Genomic DNA, 12920 nt, shown 5'->3' on the forward strand with positions numbered 1-12920 from the left:
TCAGAGCCTGTTTGTCCCAGTGGTTTGCCGTAGCCGTAGCATTGCAGCTACCCTCGCTGCGTCATCGCACAGAATGTTCTAGTGCTGTGTCTACTTTCATAACTGTGTCTACTTTCATAACGGGCGAGACGTCCAAAACATATTCTAAAAAAAATGTTGAAAGAGTTGGTGAAGGCGAGGTTAATGGCGGCGGCCGACGAAATATTTGCTCTGTTTGAAGGAACGATAGCGTCGTACGAGGAGGAACTTTCTCGAACAAAAGAGGAGAAGGAGCGACAAAGACAACAACTGGAAGCTGTTGGCGAGACTGAGTTACACGTAGAAGGTATGTTTACATGTTCGCGTGTACTTTTCACACATTTGCATAAACACGTCTAATAGGTTAAAGGGTAACTACTTTTTTGGGGGAATTTTGCCTATTATTCACAATACTAACGTGAGCATGCTTGCCAACCTTGAGACCTCAGAATATATACAGCGACCCCAAAAAGGGACAAGCGGTAGAAAATGGATGGATGTATATATCCATCCATCCATCTTATTCCGCTTATCCGATGTTGGGTCGCGGGGGCAGCAGCCTAAGCAGGGAAGCCCAGACTTCCCTCTCTCCAGCCACTTGGTCCAGCTCCTCCCGGGGGATCCCGAGGCGTTCCCAGGCCAGCCGGGAGACATAGTCTTCCCAACGTGTCCTGGGTCTTCCCCGTGGCCTCCTACCGGTCGGACGTGCCCTAAACACCTCCCTAGGGAGGCGTTCGGGTGGCATCCTGACCAGATGCCCGAACCACCTCATCTGGCTCCTCTCCATGTGGAGGAGCAGCGGCTTTACTTTGAGTTCCTCCCGGATGACAGAGCTTCTCACCCTATCTCTAAGGGAGAGACCCGCCACCCGGCGGAGGAAACTCATTTCGGTTGCTTGTACCCGTGATCTTGTCCTTTCGGTCATAACCCAAAGCTCATGACCATAGGTGAGGATGGGAACGTAGATCGACCGGTAAATTGAGAGCTTTGCCTTCCGGCTCAGCCCCTTCTTCACCACAACGGATCGATACAGCGTCCGCATTACTGAAGACGCCGCACCGATCCGCCTGTCGATCTCACGATCCACTCTTCCCTCACTCGTGAACAAGACTCCGAGGTACTTGAACTCCTCCACTTGGGGCAGGGTCTCCTCCCCAACCCGGAGATGGCACTCCACCCTTTTCCGGGCGAGAACCATGGACTCGGACTTGGAGGTGATGATTGATATATATATATATATATATATATATATATATATATATGTGTGTGTATATGTGTATATATATATATATATATATATATGTATGTGTGGGAAAAAAAATCACAAGACTACTTCATCTCTACAGGCCTGTTTCATGAGGGGTTCCCTCAATCATCAGGAGATTTTTGAAAAAAAATATCTCCTGATGATTGAGGGAACCCCTCATGAAACAGGCCTGTAGAGATGAAGTAGTCTTGTGATTTTTTTTCCCACACATACATATATTGCGCTCTACTACGGTATCGAGCACTATTTTTTGGATAACCTTATTAAGACATATATATATATATATATATATATATATATATATATATATATATATATATATATATATATATATATATATATATATATATATATATATATATATATATATATACTGTTTGGCCCTGCGATGAGGTGGCGACTTGTCCAGGGTGTACCCCGCCTTCCGCCCGACACCAGCAGATGACATGGCACCCCAAACCATCACCCAACCATGCAAATTTTGCATTTCCTTTGGAAATCGAGGTCCCAGAGTCTGGAGGAAGACAGGAGAGGCACAGGATCCACGTTGCCTGAAGTCTAGTGTAAAGTTTCCACCATCAGTGATGGTTTGGGGTGCCATGTCATCTGCTGGTGTCGGTCCACTCTGTTTCCTGAGATCCAGGGTCAACGCAGCCGTCTACCAGCAAGTTTTAGAGCACTTCATGCTTCCTGCTGCTGACCTGCTCTATGGAGATGGAGATTTCAAGTTCCAACAGGACTTGGCGCCTGCACACAGCGCAAAATCTACCCGTGCCTGGTTTACGGACCATGGTATTTCTCTTCTAAATTGGCCCGCCAACTCCCCTGACCTTAGCCCCATAGAAAATCTGTGGGGTATTGTGAAAAGGAAGATGCAGAATGCCAGACCCAAAAACGCAGAAGAGTTGAAGGCCACTATCAGAGCAACCTGGGCTCTCATAACACCTGAGCAGTGCCAGAAACTCATCGACTCCATGCCACGCCGCATTAACGCAGTAATTGAGGCAAAAGGAGCTCCAACCAAGTATTGAGTATTGTACATGCTCATATTTTTCATTTTCATACTTTTCAGTTGGCCAACATTTCTAAAAATCCCTTTTTTGTATTAGCCTTAAGTAATATTCTAATTTTGTGACACACGGAATTTTGGATTTTCATTTGTTGCCACTTCAAATCATCAAAATTAAATGAAATAAACATTTGAATGCATCAGTCTGTGTGCAATGAATAAATATAATGTACAAGTTACACCGTTTGAATGCAATTACTGAAATAAATCAAGTTTTTCAAAATATTCTAATTTACTGGCTTTTACATATATATATATATATATATATATATATATATATATATACACATCCTGAAAATATGCAAACAAAACTGTTTGGATAATTGATACTTCAAACTTGCATAAATAAATCTTAAGGAATATAACATAACTTGGCTTCTGAGAGCTTCAAAATGTAATGAATAAAATGCTAAAGTTGTTGATAAACAAGCAATTATTTTAATAATTAAATATGGTCATTTTAAATGAATTATTATGATAATTTAAAATTAATTATTTCAAATATTTTTTGGGATGTAATAAGGAGTCAGAAAAAAATACAAATAAAAATACAATAAATGTTGATGTTTTTAGCAAAATATAGTAAAAATGTATTTATTTATTTATTTTTTAATTAATAAATATATTTATTTTTAGGTAAGATAAACATAATAATACAATTTATCTCTTGTCTGGATGATTTAGTTCTTGTCACCCTGTTGTCCTCCCGTCGTGAAAAAAGGCTGTCCTCACTCAGGTCCGCATGGAGCTGGAGGGGGCGTGGCCTCCAGCTCCGGCTGAAAATCGGGAGATTTTCGGGAGAATATTTGTCCCGGGAGGTTTTCGGGAGAGGCGCTGAATTTCGGGAGTCTCCCTGAAAATTCGGGAGGGTTGACAAGTATGTGTCATGGCAAAGTCCGCCTTATTAGCATACTTGCCAACCCTCCCGATTTTCCCGGGAGACCCCCGAATTTCAGTGCCCCACCCGAAAATCTCCTGGGGCAACCATTCTCCCGGATTTCTCCCGATTTCCACCCGGACAACAATATTGGGGGCGACTGCCTTTAGTGTCCTCTCTCACCTGAAAAGGTGATAAAGCGGTAGAAAATGGATGGATGGTCTGTCATAACATTTTTAGAACTCTTATCGGACATTGTGACTTAGTTTTCCTGGGGAAAAAAAGGCACCCAAACTGTACAGCTAAATATGTATATATACAAACCCCGTTTCCATATGAGTTGGGAAATTGTGTTAGATGTAAATATAAACGGAATACAATGATTTGCAAATCATTTTCAACCCATATTCAGTTGAATATGCTACAAAGACAACATATTTGATGTTCAAACTGATAAACATTTTTTTTTTTTTTGCAGATAATCATTAACTTTATAATTTGATGGCAGCAACACGTGACAAAGAAGTTGGGAAAGGTGGCAATAAATACTGATAAAGTTGAGGAATGCTCATCAAACATTTATTGGGAACAGGTGGGTGCCATGATTGGGTATAAAAACAGCTTCCCAAAAAAATGCTCAGTCTTTCACAAGAAAGGATGGGGCGAGGTACACCCCTTTGTCCACAACTGCGTGAGCAAATAGTCAAACAGTTTAAGAACAACGTTTCTCAAAGTGAAATTGCAAGAAATGTAGGGATTTCAACATCTACGCTCCATAATATCATCAAAAGGTTCAGAGAATCTGGAGAAATCACTCCACGTAGGCGGCATGGCCGGAAACCGTGACCTTCGATCCCTCAGACGGCACTGTATCAAAAACCGACATCAATCTCTAAAGGATATCACCACATGGGCTCAGGAACACTTCAGAAAACCACTGTCACTCAATACAGTTTGTCGCTACATCTGTAAGTGCAAGTTAAAACTCTACTATGCTAAGCGAACGCCATTTATCAACAACACCCAGAAACGCCGACGGCTTCTCTGGGCCCGAGATCATCTAAGATGGACTCATGCAAAGTGGAAAAGTGTTCTGTGGTCTGACGAGTCCATCCATCCATCCATCCATCCATCTTCTTCCGCTTATCCGAGGTCGGGTCGCGGGGGCAGCAGCCTAAGCAGGGAAGCCCAGTCTTCCCTCTCCCCAGCCACTTCGTCCAGCTCTTCCTGTGGGACCCCGAGGCGTTCCCAGGCCAGCCGGGAGACATAGTCTTCCCAACGTGTCCTGGGTCTTCCTCGCAGCCTCCTACCGGTCGGACGTGCCCTAAACACCTCCCTAGGGAGGCGTTCGGGTGGCATCCTGACCAGATGCCCGAACCACCTCATCTGGCTCCTCTCCATGTGGAGGAGCAGCGGCTTTACTTTGAGCTCCTCCCGGATGGCAGAGCTTCTCACCCTATCTCTAAGGGAGAGCCCCGCCACCCGGCGGAGGAAACTCATTTCGGCCGCTTGTACCCGTGATCTTGTCCTTTCGGTCATAACCCAAAGCTCATGACCATAGGTGAGGATGGGAACGTAGATCGACCGGTAAATTGAGAGCTTTGCCTTCCGGCTCAGCTCCTTCTTCACCACAACGGACCGATGCAGCGTCCGCATTACTGAAGACACCGCACCGATTGATCTCACGATTCACTCTTCCCTCACTCGTGAACAAGACTCCGAGGTACTTGAACTCCTCCACTTGGGGCAAGATCTTCTCCCCAACCCGGAGATGGCACTCCACCCTTTTCCGGGCGAGAACCATGGACTTGGACTTGGAGGTGCTGATTCTCATCCCAGTCGCTTCACACTCAGCTGCGAACCGATCCAGTGAGAGCTGAAGATCCTGGCCAGATGAAGCCATCAGGACCACATCATCTGCAAAAAGCAGAGACCTAATCCTGCAGCCACCAAACCAGATCGCCTTGACTGCGCCTAGAAATTCTGTCCATAAAGGTTATGAACAGAATCGGTGACAAAGGGCAGCCTTGGCGGAGTCCAACCCTCACTGGAAACGTGTCCGACTTACTACCGGCAATGCGGACCAAGCTCTGGCACTGATCATACAGGGAGCGGACTGCCACAATCAGACAGTCCGATACCCTATACTCTCTGAGCACTCCCCACAGGAGGGACACGGTCGAATGCTTTCTCCAAGTCCACAAAACACATGTAGACTGGTTGGGCAAACTCCCATGCACCCTCAAGGACCCTGCCGAGAGTATAGAGCTGGTCCACAGTTCCACGACCAGGACGAAAACCACACTGTTCCTCCTGAATCCGAGGTTCGACTATCCGGCGTATCCTCCTCTCCAGTACACCTGAATAGACCTTACCGGGAAGGCTGAGGAGTGTGATCCCACGATAGTTAGAACACACCCTCCGGTTCCCCTTCTTAAAGAGAGGAGCCACCACCCCGGTCTGCCAATCCAGTGGTACCGCCCCCGATGTCCACGCGATGCTGCAGAGTCTTGTCAACCAAGACGAGTCCACATTTCAAATTGTTTTCGGAAATATTCGACATCGTGTCATCCGGACCAAAGGGGAAGCGAACCATCCAGACTGTTATCGACGCAAAGTTGAAAAGCCAGCATCTGTGATGGTATGGGGGTGCATTAGTGCCCAAGGCATGGGTAACTTACACGTCTGTGAAGGCACCATTAATGCTGAAAGGTACATACAAGTTTTGGAACAACATATGCTGCCATCTAAGTGCAGTCTTTTTCATGGACGCCCCTGCTTATTTCAGCAAGACAATGCCAAGCCACATTCAGCACGTGTTATAATAGCGTGGCTTCGTAAAAAAAAAAAAGAGTGCGGGTACTTTCCTGGCCCGCCTGCAGTCCAGACCTGTCTCCCATCGAAAATGTATGAATCGTAAAATACGACAGCAGAGACCCCGGATTGTTGAACGACTGAAGTTCTACATAAAACAAGAATGGGAAAGAATTCCACTTTCAAAGCTTCAACAATTAGTTTCCTCAGTTCCCAATCGTTTGAGTGTTGTTAAAAGAAAAGGTGATGTAATACAGTGGTGAACATGCCCTTTCCCAACTACTTTGACACGTGTTGCAGCCATGAAATTCTAAGTTAATTATTATTTGCAAAAAGAAAATTAAGCTTATGAGTTTGAACATCAAATATGTTGTCTTTGCAGTGCATTCAATTGAAAAGGATTTGCAAATCATTGCATTCCGTTTATATTTACATCCAACACATTTTCCCAACTCATATGGAAACGGGGTTTGTACACCACTTATACTTTTACTGCAGAATGAAGTTCGATGACAAACAAAATAGCAAAAGAACATTCACAATCTATTTGTGATGGGCGTTCCTCTTTGAAAAGTTGAGAAACACGCCAGATAGATATATGTTTTCTCACGTTTGGTGTTCATGAACAAGCTTTATGTCCACGTTAATGTTACCGTATTTTCCGCACTATTAGCCGCACCTAAAAACCACAAATTTACTCAAAAGCTGACAGTGCGGCTTATAACCCGGTGCGCTTTATATATGGATTAATATTAAGATTCATTTTCATAAAGTTTCGGTCTCGCAACTACGGTAAACAGCCGCCATCTTTTTTCCCCGTAGAAGAGGAAGTGCTTCTTCTTCTACGCAAGCAACCACCAAGGTAAGCACCCGCCCCCATAGAACAGGAAGCGCTTCTTCTTCTACTGTAAGCAACCACCCGCCCGCGTAGAAGAAGAAGAAGAAGCGCGCGGATATTACGTTTCATTTCCTTTGTGTGTTTACATCTGTAAAGACCACAAAATGGCTCCTACTAAGCGACAGGTTTCCGGTTCATGAAAAGACGCAATCTCTCCATCCGCACACGGACTACTATTTCACAGCAACTGCCTAAAGACTTTCAAGAAAAGCTGGCTACTTTCCGTGCATATTGTAAAAACAAGATAGCTGAAAAAAAGATCCGGCCAGAGAACATTATCAACATGGACGAGGTTCCACTGACTTTTGATATTCCTGTGAACCGCACTGTGGATACAACGGGAGCACGTACGGTGAATATTCGCACCACAGGGAATGAGAAGTCATCCTTCACTGTGGTTCTAGCTTGCCATGCTAATGGCCAGAAACTTCCACCCATGGTGATATTCAAAAGGAAGACCTTGTCAAAAGAGACCTTTCCAGCCGGCGTCATCATAAAAGCTAACTCGAAGGGATGGATGGATGAAGAAAAGATGAGCGAGTGGTTAAGGTAAGTTTACGCGAAGAGGCCGGGTGTCTTTTTTCACGCAGCTCCGTCCATGTTGATATACGACTCCATGCGCGCCCACATCACGCTGGTTTTTAATATATTATTAAAGTTTGACTGACCTATCTGACTGTTTTTTTGACATTCCTTTAGCGCAGTTAGATGCGGCTTATAACACGGGGCGGCTTATAGGTGGACAAAGTAAAGAAATATGCCGTTCATTGAAGGCGCGGCTTATAACCCAGGGCGGCTTATGGTGCGGAAAATACGGTAGTTATTAAAACTTCATCATTTGTATGAATGTAATATTTTCAGGCAAGCCCGCGTGCCAATAAATGAACAGGGAACCCGACTTACTTTTGAAGAAGGATGATCAAACTAGTTGTTTTTTTTGTCTTGCAGACTTCCAGCAGGGGGGGGGGCTCCGTTTTGAAGCAGGAGGATCCACAGCCTTGCACTGGGGAAGGTCTTTGGCTGGAGCAGGTTGATCACGCTGTGGTCTCTGTGAAGATTGAAGACCATGAAGACAAACAACCTGAGCTTCATCACAGTCCAAGTGAGGAGAACAGAGGGGCGGAGCCTCCGAGCAGCAGCTCGGTACAACACATGACAACAGAAGCTAATGAAGACACCCAAAAACCTTTGAGCAGAGATACAGACTCTGAAGCTCTTACTGACAACAAGGACTCTAAATGCTCTAAAGGGACGTTAGTTAAAACCTGTTTTACCTGCTCAATTTGTGCTCGTCGCTATTCTTATAAGAGCCATTTGGCTCGACACATGCGTATGCACTAGAGATGCGCGGATAGGCAATTATTTCATCCGCAACCGCATCACAAAAGTCGTCAACCATCCGCCATCCACCCGAACTAACATTTAATCAAAACCGCACCCGCCCGTTGTTATATATCTAATATAGACGATGCAAGGCATTAGTGAGGTTATAAAGCTTTTGCCTGTTAAAGAAAGGAGACTGATCCAATGCAGCAGAGACATTCAATGCGTGCCACGCTGTCACGGCCCAGACGCACACCAGTGCGCAATTATCTGGGAGCCGCGCTGAGCGCAACTCCAAGCGCGCTCGCGCCACTCAAACTGCTGCAGGCAGCTGCGTTCTATCTTGTTTTAACATCCTGTGGCACTCTTCTGGGATCACGGCGGACGAAACTGCTCATGCTCAGGGTGTTTGTGGAGGTTCGGGGTTTTGCACAAATGTGATGCACCATGTTAGAATGTCCCGGTTTTGTGACTGTCGTAGACATAAACAGCGTCGCAGCTCTTGCAAATCACGTAGCCAGCATTACTATCATCCTGATTTACAACCTCATAAAAACGAGTCCACGCTGAACTTTTCTGGCCTTTTTTTCCCCCTGGTCTTTAGTATTCCCTTTTTTAGTTTGTCGCGTACCACGTTTGCTGCCGGCGTTGCCATCTCTTTTTTTTTCTTCTTCTGTTGTGGCATATGCTGCAGGTGCCTGCTCCTTTTTCGTATGTGGGTAACAACATTTAACTATGTATACAGGTAAAAGCCAGTAAATTAGAATATTTTGAAAAACTTGATTTATTTCAGTAATTGCATTCAAAAGGTGTAACTTGTACATTATATTTATTCATTGCACACAGACTGATGCATTCAAATGTTTATTTCATTTAATTTTGATGATTTGAAGTGGCAACAAATGAAAATCCAAAATTCCGTGTGTCACAAAATTAGAATATTACTTAAGGCTAATACAAAAAAGGGATTTTTAGAAATGTTGGCCAACTGAAAAGTATGAAAATGAAAAATATGAGCATGTACAATACTCAATACTTGGTTGGAGCTCCTTTTGCCTCAATTACTGCGTTAATGCGGCGTGGCATGGAGTCGATGAGTTTCTGGCACTGCTCAGGTGTTATGAGAGCCCAGGTTGCTCTGATAGTGGCCTTCAACTCTTCTGCGTTTTTGGGTCTGGCATTCTGCATCTTCCTTTTCACAATACCCCACAGATTTTCTATGGGGCTAAGGTCAGGGGAGTTGGCGGGCCAATTTAGAACAGAAATACCATGGTCCGTAAACCAGGCACGGGTAGATTTTGCGCTGTGTGCAGGCGCCAAGTCCTGTTGGAACTTGAAATCTCCATCTCCATAGAGCAGGTCAGCAGCAGGAAGCATGAAGTGCTCTAAAACTTGCTGGTAGACGGCTGCGTTGACCCTGGATCTCAGGAAACAGAGTGGACCGACACCAGCAGATGACATGGCACCCCAAACCATCACTGATGGTGGAAACTTTACACTAGACTTCAGGCAACGTGGATCCTGTGCCTCTCCTGTCTTCCTCCAGACTCTGGGACCTCGATTTCCAAAGGAAATGCAAAATTTGCATGGTTGGGTGATAGTTTGGGGTGCCATGTCATCTGCTGGTGTCGGTCCACTCTGTTTCCTGAGATCCAGGGTCAACGCAGCCGTCTACCAGCAAGTTTTAGAGCACTTCATGCTTCCTGCTGCTGACCTGCTCTATGGAGATGGAGATTTCAAGTTCCAACAGGACTTGGCGCCTGCACACAGCGCAAAATCTACCCGTGCCTGGTTTACGGACCATGGTATTTCTGTTCTAAATTGGCCCGCCAACTCCCCTGACCTTAGCCCCATAGAAAATCTGTGGGGTATTGTGAAAAGGAAGATGCAGAATGCCAGACCCAAAAACGCAGAAGAGTTGAAGGCCACTATCAGAGCAACCTGGGCTCTCATAACACCTAAGCAGTGCCAGAAACTCATCGACTCCATGCCACGCCGCATTAACGCAGTAATTGAGGCAAAAGGAGCTCCAACCAAGTATTGAGTATTGTACATGCTCATATTTTTCATTTTCATACTTTTCAGTTGGCCAACATTTCTAAAAATCCCTTTTTTGTATTAGCCTTACACAATATTCTAATTTTGTGACACACGGAATTTTGGATTTTCATTTGTTGTGCCACTTCAAATCATCAAAATTAAATGAAATAAACATTTGAATGCATCAGTCTGTGTGCAATGAATAAATATAATGTACAAGTTACACCTTTTGAATGCAATTACTGAAATAAATCAAGTTTTTCAAAATATTCTAATTTACTGGCTTTTACCTGTATATATTTCCGAATTGGTTTAACTGCCACCCGCCTGAATCTATTTAAAATCTTTTTTTTTTTTATTTCAACCGCCCGACCCGACCCGCGGATAAAATCTATTTTTTATTTTTTTTTGACCCGCGGATAATCCGCGGACTCCGCGGTTGTGTCCGCAAACCGCGCATCTCTAGTATGCACACTAGAGAGAAACCTTTTAGTTGCACCGTTTGCAGCAAAGAATTCTCTCAAAAAGGCAACATGGTAGCACACATGACGACGCACACCGAAGAGAAACCCTTCGGTTGTTCAGTTTGTGGCGAGAAATTCTCTCGAAAGTATTACAGGGTAGCACACATGAGGACACACGCGGAGGAGAAACCTTTTATTTGCTCAACGTGCGGCAAGGGTTACACTGTAAAGCCGTCTTTGGTTGCGCACCAAAGAACACACACCGGGGAAACCCACGTAAGTTGCTCAGTTTGCGGTAAAGGATTCTCTCAAAAGGAAGGCATGGTGAGACACATGAGAACACACACAGGGGAAAAACCTTTTAGTTGCTCAATTTGCGGCAAAAGTTTCTCCCAACATTTTGTAAAAGTGTTGCACATGAGAAAACACACCGGTGAAAATCTCTTTGATTGCTCAGTGTGTGGTGATAGATTCGTCTGCAAGAGTGTGTTAAATGTACACATGAGGACGCACACGGGGGGAGAAGCCTTTTAGCTGCTCGATATGTTGCAAACGTTTTGCTGCAAAGGGCATTTTGAATTCTCACCAACAAACACACACCACCAAAAAAAACCCTCAGTTGCTCAGTTTGTGGGAAAAGTTTCTCTCAAAAGGCAAAGGTCGTATTACACATGAGAACACACATTGGAGAAAAACCTTTTAGTTGTGCGGTTTGTGGGAAGCGATTCTCCCAAAAGTCACACATGCTGTCACACGCGTCAACACACACGAAGGACAAATCTTATATTTGCAAGGTTTGTGGCGAAAAGTTCGCTGACAAGACAACCTTGGACGTGCACATTAGAACACACGGAGGAAAAAAACCTTTTAACTGCACCGTTTGTGGTAAAAACTATGTCCACAGGCACACTTTGACGGCACACATGCGGATACACGATGGAGAACAGACAGTTTCCTAAACAGTTTATAAGAGAAAGTGGTTCTATCTTACTGTAATACAGTGGTTCTCAAACTTTTTTTGTCATCCCCCACTTTGGACAAGGGGGAGTTTTCAAGCCCCACCTGCCCCCATCGCCCCAACAGAGCGCTAATGCCAAGCTTTAACATTTTCAAATTTATTGAACATCAAGTTGTATACATTCAAACTCAATAACATAAAATAACACCAAGTTCAATGATAAATAAAATAACTGTGCAGCTGTGGTACAACTTGCATCAAGTTCAATAATAAATAAAATAACTTCCATCAAGTTCAATGATAAATAAAATAACTGTGCAGCTGTGGTACAACTTGCATCAAGTTCAATAATAAATAAAATAACTTCCATCAAGTTCAATAATAAATAAAACAAAAGTGTTATAACTTGCATCAAGTTCAATAATAAATCAAAAAAAGTGTTATAACTTGCATCACGTTCAATAATACATCAAAAAAAGTGTTATAACTTGCATCAAGTTCAATAATAAATCAAAAAAAGTGTCATAACTTGCATCAAGTTCAATAATAAATCAAAAAAAGTGTTATAACTTGCATCACGTTCAATAATAAATCAAAAAAAGTGTTATAACTTGCATCAAGTTCAATAATAAATCAAATAAAAGTGTTATAACTTGCATCAAGTTCAATAATAAATCAAATAACTTGCATCAAGTTCAATGATAAATAAAATAACTGTGCAGCTGTGGTACAACTTGCATCAAGTTCAATAATAAATAAAATAACTTCCATCAAGTTCAATAATAAATAAAACAAAAGTGTTATAACTTGCATCACGTTCAATAATAAATCAAAAAAAGTGTTATAACTTGCATCAAGTTCAATAATAAATAAAAAAAAGTGTTATAACTTGCATCAAGTTCAATAATAAATCAAAAAAAGTGTCATAACTTGCATCAAGTTCAATAATAAATCAAAAAAAGTGTTATAACTTGCATCACGTTCAATAATAAATTTAAAAAAGTGTTATAACTTGCATCAAGTTCAACAATAAATCAAATAAAAGTGTTATAACTTGCATCACGTTCAATAATAAATCAAAAAAAGTGTTATAACTTGCATCAAGTTCAATAATAAATCAAATAAAAGTGTTATAACTTGCATCAAGTTCAATAATAAATCAAATAACTTGCATCAAGTTCAATAATAAATC

General features: G+C 43.0%; 1 pseudogene; it reads left to right on the plus strand.

Moving 5' to 3' along the window:
* The first annotated feature begins 10745 nt into the window (after positions 1–10745).
* Positions 10746–12089, plus strand: LOC140677601 (uncharacterized; annotated as a pseudogene).
* Positions 12090–12920: the final 831 nt, after the last annotated feature.

Source organism: Nerophis lumbriciformis, linkage group LG03, assembly GCF_033978685.3.
Source record: "Nerophis lumbriciformis linkage group LG03, RoL_Nlum_v2.1, whole genome shotgun sequence".
NCBI classification, from domain to species: domain Eukaryota; kingdom Metazoa; phylum Chordata; class Actinopteri; order Syngnathiformes; family Syngnathidae; genus Nerophis; species Nerophis lumbriciformis.